The 19,414-nt window shown below is 46.8% G+C and overlaps 1 long non-coding RNA gene across 1 annotated transcript in view; it reads right to left on the bottom strand.

Moving 5' to 3' along the window:
- LOC135057678 (uncharacterized) overlaps nt 1-19,414 on the bottom strand; it is a 211,838-nt gene that overhangs the window by 119,416 nt on the left and 73,008 nt on the right. The gene's annotated exons all lie outside the window — the stretch shown is intronic.

Genomic DNA, 19,414 nt, shown 5'->3' with positions numbered 1-19,414 from the left:
AATATGGAGAACAAAAAAGTTGAGGTTCCAAAATTAGGGAAAGATCAAGATCCACTTCCACCTCGTGCTGAAGCTGCTGCCACTAGTCATGGCCGAGACGATGAAATGCCAGCAACGTCGTCTGCCAAGGCCGATGCCCAATGTCATAGTACAGAGCATGTCAAATCCAAAACACCAAATATCAGAAAAAAAAGGACTCCAAAACCTAAAATAAAATTGTCGGAGGAGAAGCGTAAACTTGCCAATATGCCATTTACCACACGGAGTGGCAAGGAACGGCTGAGGCCCTGGCCTATGTTCATGGCTAGTGGTTCAGCTTCACATGAGGATGGAAGCACTCAGCCTCTCGCTAGAAAACTGAAAAGACTCAAGCTGGCAAAAGCACCGCAAAGAACTGTGCGTTCTTTGAAATCCCAAATCCACAAGGAGAGTCCAATTGTGTCGGTTGCGATGCCTGACCTTCCCAACACTGGACGTGAAGAGCATGCGCCTTCCACTATTTGCATGCCCCCTGCAAGTGCTGGAAGGAGCACCCGCAGTCCAGTTCCTGATAGTCAGATTGAAGATGTCAGTGTTGAAGTACACCAGGATGAGGAGGATATGGGTGTTGCTGGCGCTGGGGAGGAAATTGACCAGAAGGATTCTGATGGTGAGGTGGTTTGTTTAAGTCAGGCACCCGGGGAGACACCTGTTGTCCGGGGGAGGAATATGGCCGTTGACATGCCAGGTGAAAATACCAAAAAAATCAGCTCTTCGGTGTGGAGGTATTTCACCAGAAATGCGGACAACAGGTGTCAAGCCGTGTGTTCCCTTTGTCAAGCTGTAATAAGTAGGGGTAAGGACGTTAACCACCTCGGAACATCCTCCCTTATACGTCACCTGCAGCGCATTCATAATAAGTCAGTGACAAGTTCAAAAACTTTGGGTGACAGCGGAAGCAGTCCACTGACCAGTAAATCCCTTCCTCTTGTAACCAAGCTCACGCAAACCACCCCACCAACTCCCTCAGTGTCAATTTCCTCCTTCCCCAGGAATGCCAATAGTCCTGCAGGCCATGTCACTGGCAAGTCTGACGAGTCCTCTCCTGCCTGGGATTACTCCGATGCATCCTTGCGTGTAACGCCTACTGCTGCTGGCGCTGCTGTTGTTGCCGCTGGGAGTCGATGGTCATCCCAGAGGGGAAGTCGTAAGCCCACTTGTACTACTTCCAGTAAGCAATTGACTGTTCAACAGTCCTTTGCGAGGAAGATGAAATATCACAGCAGTCATCCTACTGCAAAGCGGATAACTGAGGCCTTGACAACTATGTTGGTGTTAGACGTGCGTCCGGTATCCGCCGTTAGTTCACAGGGAACTAGACAATTTATTGAGGCAGTGTGCCCCCGTTACCAAATACCATCTAGGTTCCACTTCTCTAGGCAGGCGATACCGAGAATGTACACGGACGTCAGAAAAAGACTCACCAGTGTCCTAAAAAATGCAGTTGTACCCAATGTCCACTTAACCACGGACATGTGGACAAGTGGAGCAGGGCAGGGTCAGGACTATATGACTGTGACAGCCCACTGGGTAGATGTATGGACTCCCGCCGCAAGAACAGCAGCGGCGGCACCAGTAGCAGCATCTCGCAAACGCCAACTCTTTCCTAGGCAGGCTACGCTTTGTATCACCGCTTTCCAGAATACGCACACAGCTGAAAACCTCTTACGGCAACTGAGGAAGATCATCGCGGAATGGCTTACCCCAATTGGACTCTCCTGTGGATTTGTGGCATCGGACAACGCCAGCAATATTGTGTGTGCATTAAATATGGGCAAATTCCAGCACGTCCCATGTTTTGCACATACCTTGAATTTGGTGGTGCAGAATTTTTTAAAAAACGACAGGGGCGTGCAAGAGATGCTGTCGGTGGCCAGAAAAATTGCGGGACACTTTCGGCGTACAGGCACCACGTACAGAAGACTGGAGCACCACCAAAAACTACTGAACCTGCCCTGCCATCATCTGAAGCAAGAAGTGGTAACGAGGTGGAATTCAACCCTCTATATGCTTCAGAGGTTGGAGGAGCAGCAAAAGGCCATTCAAGCCTATACAATTGAGCACGATATAGGAGATGGAATGCACCTGTCTCAAGTGCAGTGGAGAATGATTTCAACGTTGTGCAAGGTTCTGATGCCCTTTGAACTTGCCACACGTGAAGTCAGTTCAGACACTGCCAGCCTGAGTCAGGTCATTCCCCTCATCAGGCTTTTGCAGAAGAAGCTGGAGGCATTGAAGAAGGAGCTAACACGGAGCGATTCCGCTAGGCATGTGGGACTTGTGGATGCAGCCCTTAATTCGCTTAACAAGGATTCACGGGTGGTCAATCTGTTGAAATCAGAGCACTACATTTTGGCCACCGTGCTCGATCCTAGATTTAAAGCCTACCTTGGATCTCTCTTTCCGGCAGACACAGGTCTGCTGGGGTTGAAAGACCTGCTGGTGACAAAATTGTCAAGTCAAGCGGAACGCGACCTGTCAACATCTCCTCCTTCACATTCTCCCGCAACTGGGGGTGCGAGGAAAAGGCTCAGAATTCCGAGCCCACCCGCTGGCGGTGATGCAGGGCAGTCTGGAGCGACTGCTGATGCTGACATCTGGTCCGGACTGAAGGACCTGACAACGATTACGGACATGTCGTCTACTGTCACTGCATATGATTCTCTCAACATTGATAGAATGGTGGAGGATTATATGAGTGACCGCATCCAAGTAGGCACGTCACACAGTCCGTACTTATACTGGCAGGAAAAAGAGGCAATTTGGAGGCCCTTGCACAAACTGGCTTTATTCTACCTAAGTTGCCCTCCCACAAGTGTGTACTCCGAAAGAGTGTTTAGTGCCGCCGCTCACCTTGTCAGCAATCGGCGTACGAGGTTACATCCAGAAAATGTGGAGAAGATGATGTTCATTAAAATGAATTATAATCAATTCCTCCGCGGAGACATTGACCAGCAGCAATTGCCTCCACAAAGTACACAGGGAGCTGAGATGGTGGATTCCAGTGGGGACGAATTGATAATCTGTGAGGAGGGGGATGTACACGGTGATATATCGGAGGGTGAAGATGAGGTGGACATCTTGCCTCTGTAGAGCCAGTTTGTGCAAGGAGAGATTAATTGCTTCTTTTTTGGGGGGGGTCCAAACCAACCCGTCATATCAGTCACAGTCGTGTGGCAGACCCTGTCACTGAAATGATGGGTTGGTTAAAGTGTGCATGTCCTGTTTTGTTTATACAACATAAGGGTGGGTGGGAGGGCCCAAGGATAATTCCATCTTGCACCTCTTTTTTCTTTTCTTTTTCTTTGCATCATGTGCTGATTGGGGAGGGTTTTTTGGAAGGGACATCCTGCGTGACACTGCAGTGCCACTCCTAGATGGGCCCGGTGTTTGTGTCGGCCACTAGGGTCGCTAATCTTACTCACACAGCTACCTCATTGCGCCTCTTTTTTTCTTTGCGTCATGTGCTGTTTGGGGAGGGTTTTTTGGAAGGGACATCCTGCGTGACACTGCAGTGCCACTCCTAGATGGGCCCGGTGTTTGTGTCGGCCACTAGGGTCGCTAATCTTACTCACACAGTCAGCTACCTCATTGCGCCTCTTTTTTTCTTTGCGTCATGTGCTGTTTGGGGAGGGTTTTTTGGAAGGGCCATCCTGCGTGACACTGCAGTGCCACTCCTAGATGGGCCCGGTGTTTGTGTCGGCCACTAGGGTCGCTAATCTTACTCACACAGCTACCTCATTGCGCCTCTTTTTTTCTTTGCGTCATGTGCTGTTTGGGGAGGGTTTTTTGGAAGGGCCATCCTGCGTGACACTGCAGTGCCACTCCTAGATGGGCCCGGTGTTTGTGTCGGCCACTAGGGTCGCTAATCTTACTCACACAGCTACCTCATTGCGCCTCTTTTTTTCTTTGCGTCATGTGCTGTTTGGGGAGGGTTTTTTGGAAGGGACATCCTGCGTGACACTGCAGTGCCACTCCTAGATGGGCCCGGTGTTTGTGTCGGCCACTAGGGTCGCTTATCTTACTCACACAGCGACCTCGGTGCAAATTTTAGGACTAAAAATAATATTGTGAGGTGTGAGGTATTCAGAATAGACTGAAAATGAGTGTAAATTATGGTTTTTGAGGTTAATAATACTTTGGGATCAAAATGACCCCCAAATTCTATGATTTAAGCTGTTTTTTAGTGTTTTTGGAAAAAAACACCCGAATCCAAAACACACCCGAATCCGACAAAAATAATTCGGTGAGGTTTTGCCAAAACGCGTTCGAACCCAAAACACGGCCGCGGAACCGAACCCAAAACCAAAACACAAAACCCGAAAAATTTCAGGCGCTCATCTCTACTGTCAGCAGACTGCTAAACTAGTATGAAGAAAAAAAAAAAACACAGGTGTGTTTTTCAGGCAGACAAACGTATACTGGACTGGTGGTCACTGTCAGCAAAACTGTGCACTGTACTCCTGCTATAACTGCTCCCCAGTCCCCACAATTAGGCAGTGTGAGCAGAGCAGTGCACTCAGCACAGATATATCATGCAGCAGTGCAGCACACTGAGTGAGCACAGATATGGTGGTCAGAGCGTTTTTTTCAGGCAGAGAAACAAAGGATTAAACTCACTGGTGGTATAATCAAAACCCTGCACTGTACTCCCTAACAGCTGCTCCCCGTCCCCAATCCTCCCCACAATTATAACTAACTAAATCACTCTGTGTTCTACTATAACGGAGAGGACGCCAGCCACGTCCTCTCCCTATCAATCTCAATGCACGTGTGAAAATGGCGGCGACGCGCGGCTCCTTATATAGAATCCGAGTCTCGCGAGAATCCGACAGTGGGATGATGACGTTCGGGCGCGCTCGGGTTAACCGAGCAAGGCGGGAGGATCCGAGTCGCTCGGACCCGTGTAAAAAAAAGGTGAAGATCGGGCGGGTCGGATTCCGAGGATCCGAACCCGCTCATCACTAATAAAAACACAATACAGGTTGAGTATCCCATATCCAAATATTCCGAAATACGGAATATTCCGAAATACGGACTTTTTTGAGCGAGAGCGAGATAGTGAAACCTTTGTTTTTTGATGGCTCAAAGGCCCTCATTCCGAGTTGTTCGCTCGCAAGGCGAATGTAGCAGAGTTACACACGCTAAGCCGCCGCCTACTGGGAGTGAATCTTAGCTTCTTAAAATTGCGACCGACGTACGCGCAATATTGCGATTACAAACGAGTTAGCAGTTTCAGAGTAGCTCCAGACTTACTCTGCCTGTGCGATCATTTCAGTGCTTGTCGTTCCTGGTTGACGTCACAAACACACCCAGCGTTCGCCCAGGCACTCCCACCGTTTCCCCGGCCACTCCTGCGTTTTTTCCGGAAACGGTAGCGTTTTCAGCCACACGCCCCTGAAACGCCGTGTATCCGCCCAGTAACACCCATTTCCTGTCAATCACATTACGATCGCCGGAGCGAAGAAAAAGCCGTGAGTAAAAATACTTTCTTCATAGTAAAGTTACTTGGCGCAGTCGCAGTGCGAACATTGCGCATGCGTACTAAGCGGATTTTCACTGCGATGCGATGAAAAATACCGAGCGAACAACTCGGAATGAGGGCCAATGTACACAAACTTTGTTTAATACACAAAGTTATTAAAAATATTGTATTAAATGACCTTCAGGCTGTGTGTATAAGGTGTATATGAAACATAAATGAATTGTGTGAATGTAGACACTTTGTTTAATGCACAAAATTATAAAACATATTGGCTAAAATGACCTTCAGGCTGTGTGTATAATGTGTATATGAAACATAAATGCATTCTGTGCTTAGACTTAGGTCCCATCACCATGATATCTCATTATGGGATGCAATTATTCCAAAATACGGAAAAATCCGATATCCAAAATACCTCTGGTCCCAAGCATTTTGGATAAGGGATACTCAACCTGTAATTTGACGTCAATAGCACATTTTTATACACATTGGGGTATATTTACTAAGCTCCCGATTTTGACCGATTTGGTGTTTTTTTATCAAAGTGTCATCTCAGGAATTTACTAAACTGAAATCTCGGCAGTGATGAGGGCATTCGTATTTTTCTGGAAGTCAAAGAAAAAAAATACGAATGAATACACCATCGATCAAATACGCCTGTTATTATTATTATTATTATTATTACCAGTTATTTATATAGCGCACACATATTCCGCAGCGCTGTACAGAGAATATTTGCCCATTCACATCAGTCCCTGCCCCAGTGGAGCTTACACTCTATATTCCCTATCACATGTACACGCTCACACATTCACGCTAGGGTTAATTTTGTTGGGAGCCAATTAACCTACCAGTATATTTTTGGAATATTATTGTTATTTTATTTTATACTACTCGGTAATTTACTAAAAATTTGTATTCATTCACAATCACTGCCGGCAATAGCCAAATACCTCGGGCTTCACCCCTGGCCCTTGGGTGGCTGGAGGGGGGGACCCCTTGATTTAAGGGGTCCCCACTCCTCCAGGGTACCCCAGCCAGGGATGACTAGTTGGTGATTTAATGCCAGGGCCGCAGGGACCAATATAAAAGTGTCCCCCGGCTGTGGCATTATCTCTCTGACTAGTGGAGCCCGGCGCTGGTGATAAAAATACGGGGGACCCCTACGTCTTTTGTCCCCCGTATTTTTTGCACCATGACCAGGCGCAGAGCCCGGTGCTGGTTGTTAAAATATAGGGGAACCCCTGTCAATTTTTTCCCTGTATTTTTACAACCAGGACCGGCTCAAAGAGCCCGAGGCTGGTTATGCTTAGGAGGGGGGACCCCACACAATTTTTTGGGGGGATTTTTAACACTTTCCATACTTCTTTTAAGGTACACAATGAAGCCCTGCATGGATCACACTAATCCGGCCGGGATTCATTGTGTTAAGTCCGGCAGTGTTTTACTAATCACTCCCATAAAACACTGCCAGACATTACGAATGACATCGACATCGGAAAACACGACAATGCAGAATACGACAGCATGGTAAATGAGGCGTAAAAAAAAACAAAAGTTGCAAATTATCACTCCCGATGTCATTCGTGTTTAATCTTTAACCAAATTCCAACAATTACGAATCTTGGTAAATATACCCCATTGTTGGGCAAACATTGGTGGTCAGTGTATTGTGGGGAAATAATGATGGACAGTGTTAAATAAAAAACTTCAGCGGCAAATAAAACCCTCATCTAGATGCATATATAAACATTTGTGGTCACTGTAAGAAAAAAAAGTGCAGGGGCAAAAAACAAACAAACATGTAGATGCTTATATAAACATTGGTGGACAGTGGACATTGGTGGCCAACAAAATACATACTGGACGCAATATAATCGGGCCTGGTAATGTGTGCGCGCTGCTCTCCACTTACAATACGATCCTCCACAGGATGAAGGGTGGGAGTGTACAGGGAAATGCCACTCAAATGACGCAGCTCGTAGGATCTATCGGACAATAGATTGCATGTGCAAAAAACATGTCACTATCTGCACCCAATCTCAATGTGCAGCATGTAAGATCAGAGGATCCATCACACGAACCATGCATTGGATCGTAATCGTTTCAAAACACATCACGATTTGCACACAAAAACACAATGCATCGTTCAAGGTGTCGAAATTGTGCCTTCGGCCCTGAAATCGCTCTAGTGTATGGCCAGATTAATAAATAGAGATGTGCAGTTAGGTTTTCCTGAAATACAAACACACCTGAACTTAAGGGTTTCAAGTCAAATCATTGCAATTCTGAGTCATTTTGGGGTTCTGAGTGGAACCGAATCCTGGCTTGGGTCTGTTGTCAACTCAGAAGTCGGACCAAAAACTGGAATTAGAATTTTGGATTGCATGTAAACTAGAGATGAGCGGGTTCGGATTTACTCGGTCCAGAAGTTCTTTTTATCTGGATTTTTCTTATTGGCTAACCAAAACACGTGACGTCCGTGAGCCAATAAGGAGATTCGGGTAAATCCGAGTAAATCCGAGTAAAGCCGAAGCCGCTCATCTCTAATTTAAACAGGTCTAAATTACATGATTTTAAATGTTTTATACATTTTTATAATTTTTTATCAAACTTTTAAAGGAATCCAAAACTGTGCCAAAAAGCAAACCAAAACACTTAAGGGCTGATGGCATGTGATGAAATCGAACTAATCTGCATGCGATAATTGATTACATCGCACGGATGTATCAATTAGCGCATGTCGGGACAGAGCTTGCGAACAAGCTCTGTCTCTGTGATGTCAATCTGCAAGAGTATTGGCGTATCTTTTGGGAGAAATACCGCCACCACCGACATCACTGCTGCTGGGTTGACCCCCCTGTCGCGACTACCCCCGCACGATGCGGACCCCCCAAGGTAAATATACTTATCAGTCCAGGGAGCCGGTGATCACTACTCTTGCAGGGGTGCCGGGCATCAGATCCTGTGCGCTGCTGTGACCCCCGATGCTGTAAAGTGAGCTGCCATTTTGCACTTCACTGCACCGGGGGACACAGCACGCATGGGAGGTCCCAATGACCGCCAGCCTGGCTCCTAGGACTGGTAAGTATGTTGTTTTTTTAACCAGTGATCAGCTTGTGTGTCTATCGGACACACATAGCTGATCACTGGAGCCCGGTCCCTGCACAGCTTTCTCTGGCAGAGAAAGCTGTGCAGAGGTAGGGATCTCACAATGATACCTGTGATAATGCCAGCTGTGCTCATTGCAGGTTTTTTCAATTTCTTTTATTTTTTAAGGAGGGTCTCTGATCGTCTCAATGCTAATCGCATATGTACTTACATATGCGATTAGCACTGCGAAGGACAGCTCTTCTGATAAGAGCTGTCCTTTGTGATCTCCAAAGGCTCCCTCACTTCTGGGTTTCGGCCCTGGGAGTCATTCTGCACATGCGCAGAGTGACAAGGGTGGCCGCAGGGCATGCTGGGAGGGATCCGATCGGATCTCTCTCAACAGCGCTGCGGGGAGAAGTCCATAGGCTTCTATGGGGTATCACTAACAAAAGCTGGCTATCCCCTCCGTGATGCTATACTGTAGGTCTTCCTCCTATAGGGCCTGTTTCAGAGTAGTGCACAAGTCAACCACAAATATGACCACATTGTATGCTCAAAAATAATTGCATATCTTTGCGCATCTACAGTATGCACCGGCTGCATCACCCCTGTACATAAGTGAAAGTAGCCGGCATTGCTATTAGTGTACATGTGCACCAATAAATACAGATTCAAACTAAAATTCATTTCAAATAAATGAAAATATTGCAAAAAATAATCTATTAGACTTTTGGCACATTTATTCTCTGCAATATACAAATTGTGCTAAAAGGACCATATTCAGTAAGGATTGCAGTGTCTGCTAAAAAGCAGTCTCTGTGATCAAATAGTTGCCGCCCAGAAATTGAGGAAAAAATGCCCATTGTAAAAATTGTGAATGCCTTGCAATATGCAGGCTTATCGTATAACCATACGCAATTACCGGAACATTGAAGATTTTTCCTATCTGCACCAGGCAAGGTCATCCCCATTTTTCGCTACACAAGAGGCTGCAAGTTGTCATTGCTGACGTCAGAGACCCTCCTTAAAATCACCTGGGCACACCTGCGTATTTCAGACACACCCAGAAAACATCGGGTTTCTGCCCAGAAACGCCAGCTTCCTGTCTGTCAAACAACGGCTGCATTGCGATCACAGTGTGTACGCATTTTCTGTTGCTATTTTTTCTGGCATGTGCACAATGCGAATGCTGCACATGCGCAGTTGTTCGATAATTGGCCGGATTGCGATTCACTAATTTTGCAATCCTTAGATAATGAGGTCCAAAGTCCTTTATTCATTGTAAAAGTACAAAAAGGTGAAGTGTAAAGTGGTACGGTGCAAAATATACATCATGTAAACACAGGGAATTGGATTGGCATCCATGAAAGATTTCTTAACTGCGGAATATCCCTGGTCTACATAGTGCAAATGCTACTGGAACCTCTGGAGAATTTTACTCAGTTTAACTCTCTTATGGGAGCGATGTGATTATGTCAGGGAATACCAGTGTAATGCCAACTCCGGGGGGTATATTTACGAAGGTCCCGATTTTGTCCGAGTTTTTTTTTTTTTTCTAAGTGTCGTCTCGGGAATTTACTAAACGCAAATCTCGGCAGTGTTGGGGCTATTTGTATTGTTTTCCCCGGCTAAGTTCAAAAATACGAATGAACACACCATCGGTCAAACACGGCTGTTATTTGATACAACTCGGTAATTTACTAAGAATTCGTATTCACACTAATTGCCGACAATAGCCAAACACTGCCGGGAAAGCATAGACTTTGTAAAAAAAAGCAGCTTTAAAAAAGACCTGCTTTTTCCTGCCGTGTTCAGATAGTTATGCACGGATCAGTGAGATCCGTGCATGCTTATCTGTGTAAAGGGGTATGAAAGTGATAAAAATCAAAGAAAAAAATTGCGTGTGGTCCCCCCTCCTAAGCATAACCAGCCTCGGGCTCTTTAAGCCGGTCCTGGTTGTAAAAATACAGGGGGGGAAATTGCGTAGGGTCCCCCCATATTTATACAACCAGCATCGAGCTCTGCGTCCGGTCCTGGTTCAAAAAATACGGGGAACAAAAGATGTAGGGGTCCCCCTTATTTTTAAACCAGCACCGGGCTCCACTAGCCAGAGAGATAATGCCACAGCGAGGGGACACTTTTATATTGGTCCCTGCGGCCGTGGCATTACCCCCCTAACTAGTCATCCCTGGCTGGGGTACCCTGGAGGAGTGGAGACCCCTAAAATCAAGGGGTCCCCCCCCTCCAGCCACCCAATGGCCAGGGATGAAGCCTCTTGTGGGTGACCCCAATTAACTTCGCTGTTAACTGCAGACCGCAAAGTTCCCATCATTGAGTAGAATGGAGGAGCGCTTTCCTCCATTCTAGCCAGTGCGCTCCTGCTGATTGGCTGTGCGCTCCTAGCCTGTCAATCAGGAGAGCGCCATTATGTGGCGCTCCCTGATTGGCTGATGGGACCTTCAGTGACAGAACCGTGTGTAAACATGGAAGCCCTTTAAGTGCGTGGATTGGGTTTTCAGTTTGTTTTTTTAATCAAGTCCGTGGATTACGTCAGAGAAGAAGAGGACAGATCTACACAGGATTGGTTGTAAGTATAATTTTTATTTGACAGTTACCCCGTGGATTCTACTGGACAAGGGGACCGAGGGGCTCCGTGGGACAATAGGTAAGTATGTGAGTGTGTAAGTGTGCATGTATGTAAGATAGAGCTTTACTGTGATGGTGTGTGTGTGTGTGTTGTGTCTTTTTTTAGGTATTTTTCTTGTTGTAGAACTACAGGTACCAGCGGGCCTGTTATTTCCCCGCATGCTGGTACTTGCGGTTCTCCAAGTACCAGCTTGTGAGGGAGGCTTGCTGGGACTTGTAGTTCTTCAACAAAAAACAATATTCTTATTTTTACACAAAGGCTATCAGCCCCCTTCCACCGCACAATATGGGGGGGAAAGCCTCGGGCTTCATCCCTGACCCCTGGGCGGCTGGAGGGGGGGACCCATTGATTTTAGGGGTCCCCACTCCAGGGTACCCTGACCAGTGGTGACTAGTTGGGGGGGTAATGCCACAGCCGCAGGGACCAATATAAAAGTGTCCCCCGTCTGTGGCATTATCTCTCTGGCTAGTGGAGCCCGGTGCTGGTTTTAAAAATACGGGGGACCCCTACATCTTTTGTCCCTTGTATTTTTTGAACCAGGACCGGACGCAGAACCCGGTGCTGGTTGTATAAATATGGGGGGACCCTACGCAATTTTCCCCCCTGTATTTTTACAACCAGGACCGGCTCAAAGAGCCTGAGGCTGGTTATGCTTAGGAGGGGGGATCCCACGCAATTTTTTTTAAACTATTTACACACCACTCATACTGTACACAATGAAGCCCTGCATGGACCTCACTGATCCGGCTGGACTTCATTGTGTTATGTCCGACAACGTTTTACTAATCACGCCCGTAAAACACTGCCCGACAATATGAATCACATCGACATCGGAAAAATCGAAAATAGAAAACTCGGTAGCTTAGTAAATTACCGTAGATGGATTCAAAAAGTTGCAGTAAAATACGACCGATAAAATTCGAGATCAAACTCCCTAAAAATCTGCACAAACATGAATATTAGTAAATATACCCCCAGGATCCCCTGCTATACTCTGTCCAACCAAATATATCAGTAGCTCATGATTCCTAATGCCCCCAGCGTTATACACAGAATATATAGCTGTAATGTGCAGTATATATAGCTCCTATCTCAGGGCCTGACTCAGAGTCACATGCAGAAGCACACATACAGTATCAGAGTCTATTGGCGTTCGCTCATCTGGGAGTTTATGCAAATGCTGCTACAAACTCTTTCCCTTGTGTACATTTGTTTGGTAGAATGTGCAAATACTGAGACACCCACTTATAGTGCCCATGCGTGATGTCATGTAATACCATCGGTCGCACCATAGAAACTTGCACCAGCTCAATGGCAGGTGTAGTTTCTCTGTATGACCATGTCCTCCTATGCCTATGGCTGTGCATATGTGAATGCAGCTCATGCAGTGACAGGCTCACCACACTCATAACACGCCCATGGGTGCATGCACTACAGTTACTGTCCAGGCATGCCCATCACTTTTCCGCTACATTTCTGATACATTTACATTTCTGATACCTGATCACAACAGCAGCTTATTGCGTATACTCAATGTATCCCATGCGCCATATGGAAATATTTCTGCATGGGCAGTTGCAAATAACCGCTCAGCATTGGCATTGTGTGCTGAGTGCATGTGGCTCAGACCCTGCAGCAAATCATATGCTGCCTCTGCCCACACTCTGCAGCACATAACACATGGCATCAGTTTGCACTCTGCACTATTAGAGATGAGCGGGTTCGGTTCCTCGGAATCCGAACCCCCCCGAACTTCAGCCTTTTTACACGGGTCCGAGGCAGACTCGGATCTTCCCGCCTTGCTCGGCTAACCCGAGCGCGCCCGAACGTCATCATCCCGCTGTCGGATTCTCGCGAGGCTCGTATTCTATCGCAAGACTCGGATTCTATATAAGGAGCCGCGCGTCGCCGCCATTTTCACACGTGCATTGAGATTGATAGGGAGAGGACGTGGCTGGCGTCCTCTCCGTTTATAGAGAAGAGAGTAGAGAGTTAGAGACACTATTTACTAATTTTGGGGAGCATATTAGGACTGGAGTACTACTACTTGCTGATAGTGTGACCAGTGACCATTGACCACCAGTTTAATTAATCCGTTCTCTGCCTGAAAAAAAACGATACACAGTGTGACACAGTCACATACCATATCTGTGCTCAGCCCAGTGTGCTGCATCATATGTAATACTGTATATCATTATCTGACTGTGCTGAGTGCTCACTGCTCACACAGCTTAATTGTGGGGGAGACTGGGGAGCAGTTAGAGCAGGAGTACATAAATAATATATTTTAAGTACAGTGCACACTTTTGCTGCCAGAGTGCCACACTGCCAGTGTGACTGACCAGTGACCACACTGACCACCAGTATATTGTGATTGTCTGCTTAGGACGGAGTACTACTTGCTGATAGTGTGACCAGTGACCAGTGACCACCACCAGTTTAATTAATCCGTTCTCTGCCTGAAAAAAAACGATACACAGTGTGACACAGTCACATACCATATCTGTGCTCAGCCCAGTGTGCTGCATCATATGTAATACTGTATATCATTATCTGACTGTGCTGAGTGCTCACTGCTCACACAGCTTAATTGTGGGGGAGACTGGGGAGCAGTTAGAGCAGGAGTACATAAATAATATATTTTAAGTACAGTGCACACTTTTGCTGCCAGAGTGCCACACTGCCAGTGTGACTGACCAGTGACCACACTGACCACCAGTATATTGTGATTGTCTGCTTAGGACGGAGTACTACTTGCTGATAGTGTGACCAGTGACCACCACCAGTTTAATTAATCCGTTCTCTGCCTGAAAAAAAACGATACACAGTGTGACACAGTCACATACCATATCTGTGCTCAGCCCAGTGTGCTGCATCATATGTAATACTGTATATCATTATCTGACTGTGCTGAGTGCTCACTGCTCACACAGCTTAATTGTGGGGGAGACTGGGGAGCAGTTATAGCAGGAGTACATATTTTAAGTACAGTGCACACTTTTGCTGACAGAGTGCCACTGCCAGTGTGACTGACCAGTGACCACTGACCACCAGTATATTGTGATTGTCTGCTGACCACCAGTATATTGTGATTGTCTGCCTGAAAAAGTTAAACACTCGTCGTGTGGTGTTTTTATAAACGCATTCTGCAGACAGTGTCCAGCAGGTCCGTCATTACATAATATATACCTGTCCGGCTGCAGTACTAGTGTGATATATATATATTTTAATTTTATCTCATTATCATCCAGTCTATATTAGCAGCAGACACAGTACGGTAGTCCACGGCTGTAGCTACCTCTGTGTCGGCAGTCGCTCGTCCATCCATAATTGTATACCACCTACCCGTGGTTTTTTTTTTTTTCTATCTTCTTGATACTAGTAGCTTACTTTAGGAGTCTGCAGTGCTGACAGACAGTGTCCAGCAGGTCCGTCATTACATAATATATACCTGTCCGGCTGCAGTACTAGTGTGATATATATATATATTTTAATTTTATCTCATTATCATCCAGTCTATATTAGCAGCAGACACAGTACGGTAGTCCACGGCTGTAGCTACCTCTGTGTCGGCAGTCGCTCGTCCATCCATAATTGTATACCACCTACCCGTGGTTTTTTTTTTTTCTATCTTCTTGATACTAGTAGCTTACTTTAGGAGTCTGCAGTGCTGACAGACAGTGTCCAGCAGGTCCGTCATTACATAATATATACCTGTCCGGCTGCAGTACTAGTGTGATATATATATATATATATTTTAATTTTATCTCATTATCATCCAGTCTATATTAGCAGCAGACACAGTACGGTAGTCCACGGCTGTAGCTGCCTCAGTGTCGGTAGTCGCTCGTCATCCATAAGTATACTAGTATCCATCCATCTCCATTGTTTACCTGAGGTGCCTTTTAGTTGTGCCTATTAAAATATGGAGAACAAAAAAAATGTTGAGGTTCCAAAAATAGGGAAAGATCAAGATCCACTTCCACCTCGTGCTGAAGCTGCTGCCACTAGTCATGGCCGAGACGATGAAATGCCAGCAACGTCGTCTGCCAAGGCCGATGCCCAATGTCATAGTACAGAGCATGTAAAATCCAAAACACCAAATATCAGTAAAAAAAGGACTCAAAAATCTAAAATAAAATTGTCGGAGGAGAAGCGTAAACTTGCCAATATGCCATTTACCACACGGAGTGGCAAGGAACGGCTGAGGCCCTGGCCTATGTTCATGGCTAGTGGTTCAGCTTCACATGAGGATGGAAGCACTCAGCCTCTCGCTAGAAAAATGAAAAGACTCAAGCTGGCAAAAGCACAGCAAAGAACTGTGCATTCTTCGAAATCACAAATCCACAAGGAGAGTCCAATTGTGTCGTTTGCGATGCCTGACCTTCCCAACACTGGACGTGAAGAGCATGCGCCTTCCACCATTTGCACGCCCCCTGCAAGTGCTGGAAGGAGCACCCGCAGTCCAGTTCCTGATAGTCAGATTGAAGATGTCAGTGTTGAAGTACACCAGGATGAGGAGGATATGGGTGTTGCTGGCGCTGGGGAGGAAATTGACCAGGAGGATTCTGATGGTGAGGTGGTTTGTTTAAGTCAGGCACCCGGGGAGACACCTGTTGTCCGTGGGAGGAATAGGGCCATTGACATGCCAGGTGAAAATACCAAAAAAATCAGCTCTTCGGTGTGGAAGTATTTCAACAGAAATGCGGACAACATTTGTCAAGCCGTGTGTTGCCTTTGTCAAGCTGTAATAAGTAGGGGTAAGGACGTTAACCACCTCGGAACATCCTCCCTTATACGTCACCTGCAGCGCATTCATCATAAGTCAGTGACAAGTTCAAAAACTTTGGGCGACAGCGGAAGCAGTCCACTGACCAGTAAATCCCTTCCTCTTGTAACCAAGCTCACGCAAACCACCCCACCAACTCCCTCAGTGTCAATTTCCTCCTTCCCCAGGAATGCCAATAGTCCTGCAGGCCATGTCACTGGCAATTATGACGAGTCCTCTCCTGCCTGGGATTCCTCCGATGCATCCTTGCGTGTAACGCCTACTGCTGCTGGCGCTGCTGTTGTTGCTGCTGGGAGTCGATGGTCATCCCAGAGGGGAAGTCGTACTCGTAAGCCCACTTTTACTACTTCCACCAAGCAATTGACTGTCCAACAGTCCTTTGCGAGGAAGATGAAATATCACAGCAGTCATCCTGCTGCAAAGCGGATAACTGAGGCCTTGGCATCCTGGGCGTGAGAAACGTGGTTCCGGTATCCATCATTACTGCAGAGGCAACTAGAGACTTGTTGGAGGTACTGTTTCCCCGGTACCAAATACCATCTAGGTTCCATTTCTCTAGGCAGGCGATACCGAAAATGTACACAGACCTCAGAAAAAGACTCACCAGTCTCCTAAAAAATGCAGTTGTACCCAATGTCCACTTAACCACGGACATGTGGACAAGTGGAGCAGGGAAGGCTCAGGACTATATGACTGTGACAGCCCACTGGGTAGATGTATGGACTCCCGCCGCAAGAACAGCAGCGGCGGCACCAGTAGCAGCATCTCGCAAACGCCAACTCTTTCCTAGGCAGGCTACGCTTTGTATCACCGCTTTCCAGAATACGCACACAGCTAAAAACCTATTACGGCAACTGAGGAAGATCATCGCGGAATGGCTTACCCCAATTGGACTCTCCTGTGGATTTGTGGCATCGGACAACGCCAGCAATATTGTGTGTGCATTAAATATGGGCAAATTCCAGCACGTCCCATGTTTTGCACATACCTTGAATTTGGTGGTGCAGAATTATTTAAAAAACGAGAGGGGCGTGCAAGAGATTCTGTCGGTGGCCAGAAGAATTGCGGGACACTTTCGGCGTACAGGCACCACGTACAGAAGACTGGAGCACCACCAAAAACGCCTGAACCTGCCCTGCCATCATCTGAAGCAAGAAGTGGTAACGAGGTGGAATTCAACCCTCTATATGCTTCAGAGGTTGGAGGAGCAGCAAAAGGCCATTCAAGCCTATACAACTGAGCACGATATAGGAGGTGGAATGCACCTGTCTCAAGCGCAGTGGAGAATGATTTCAACGTTGTGCAAGGTTCTGCAACCTTTTGAACTTGCCACACGTGAAGTCAGTTCAGACACTGCCAGCCTGAGTCAGGTCATTCCCCTCATCAGGCTTTTGCAGAAGAAGCTGGAGACATTGAAGGAGGAGCTAACACAGAGCGATTCCGCTAGGCATGTGGGACTTGTGGATGGAGCCCTTAATTCGCTTAACAAGGATTCACGGGTGGTCAATCTGTTGAAATCAGAGCACTACATTTTGGCCACCGTGCTCGATCCTAGATTTAAAACCTACCTTGGATCTCTCTTTCCGGCAGACACAAGTCTGCTGGGGTTCAAAGAACTGCTGGTGACAAAATTGTCAAGTCAAGCGGAACGCGACCTGTCAACATCTCCTCCTTCACATTCTCCCGCAACTGGGGGTGCGAGGAAAAGGCTCAGAATTCCGAGCCCACCCGCTGGCGGTGATGCAGGGCAGTCTGGAGCGACTGCTGATGCTGACATCTGGTCCGGACTGAAGGACCTGACAACGATTACGGACATTTCATCTACTGTCACTGCATATGATTCTCTCCCCATTGAAAGAATGGTGGAGGATTATATGAGTGACCGCATCCAAGTAGGCATGTCAGACAGTCCGTACTTATACTGGCAGGAAAAAGAGGCAATTTGGAGGCCCTTGCACAAACTGGCTTTATTCTACCTAAGTTGCCCTCCCACAAGTGTGTACTCCGAAAGAGTGTTTAGTGCCGCCGCTCACCTTGTCAGCAATCGGTGTACGAGGTTACATCCAGAAAATGTGGAGAAGATGATGTTCATTAAAATGAATTATAATCAATTCCTCCGTGGAGACATTGACCAGCAGCAATTGCCTCCACAAAGTAGTACACAGGGAGCTGAGATGGTGGATTCCAGTGGGGACGAATTGATAATCTGTGAGGAGGAGGATGTACACGGTGATATATCGGAGGATGATGATGAGGTGGACATCTTGCCTCTGTAGAGCCAGTTTGTGCAAGGAGAGATTAATTGCTTCTTTTTTGGTGGGGGTCCAAACCAACCCGTCATTTCAGTCACAGTCGTGTGGCAGACCCTGTCACTGAAATGATGGGTTGGTTAAAGTGTGCATGTCCTGTTTATACAACATAAGGGTGGGTGGGAGGGCCCAAGGACAATTCCATCTTGCACCTCTTTTTTCTTTCATTTTTCTTTGCGTCATGTGCTGTTTGGGGGGTGTTTTTTGGAAGGGCCATCCTGCGTGACACTGCAGTGCCACTCCTAGATGGGCCAGGTGTTTGTGTCGGCCACCAGGGTCGCTTAGCTTACTCACACAGCTACCTCATTGCGCCTCTTTTTTTCTTTGCGTCATGTGCTGTTTGGGGAGTGTTTTTTGGAAGGGCCATCCTGCGTGACACTGCAGTGCCACTCCTAGATGGGCCAGGTGTTTGTGTCGGCCACTTGGGTCGCTTAGCTTAGCCATCCAGCGACCTCGGTGCAAATTTTAGGACTAAAAATAATATTGTGAGGTGTTCAGTGTTCAGAATAGACTGAAAATGAGTGGAAATTATGGTTATTGAGGTTAATAATACTTTGGGATCAAAATGACCCCCAAATTCTATGATTTAAGCTGTTTTTTAGGGTTTTTTGAAAAAAACACCCGAATCCAAAACACACCCGGATCCGACAAAAAAAAAATCGGTGAGGTTTTGCCAAAACGCGTTCGAACCCAAAACACGGCCGCGGAACCGAACCCAAAACCAAAACACAAAACCCGAAAAATTTCCGGTGCTCATCACTATGCACTATGTGGGGCAGCAAATCCCATGGAGCCGCCATCCACACTCTGCAGCACGTTACATGAAGCCTCCATCCACAATCTGCAGAACATTACATATAGCCTCCGTGCACATTCTGCAGAACATTACATGAAGACCACGTCCACACTCTGAAGCACATCAAATGCAGTCCTCAACCATGTTCAGCAGCATATCCCATATATCCACTGTCTATATTCTGCAGCACATCACACACGGCCAGAGCCGGCCCTAACCAATATGATGCCCTAGGCAAGATTTTGGCTGGTGCCCC

This window comes from Pseudophryne corroboree, chromosome 3 (assembly GCF_028390025.1).
Source record: "Pseudophryne corroboree isolate aPseCor3 chromosome 3, aPseCor3.hap2, whole genome shotgun sequence".
Lineage (NCBI taxonomy): Eukaryota > Metazoa > Chordata > Amphibia > Anura > Myobatrachidae > Pseudophryne > Pseudophryne corroboree.
Note: the sequence above shows the minus strand (reverse complement) of the source record. Positions and strands in the feature narration are given on the sequence as shown.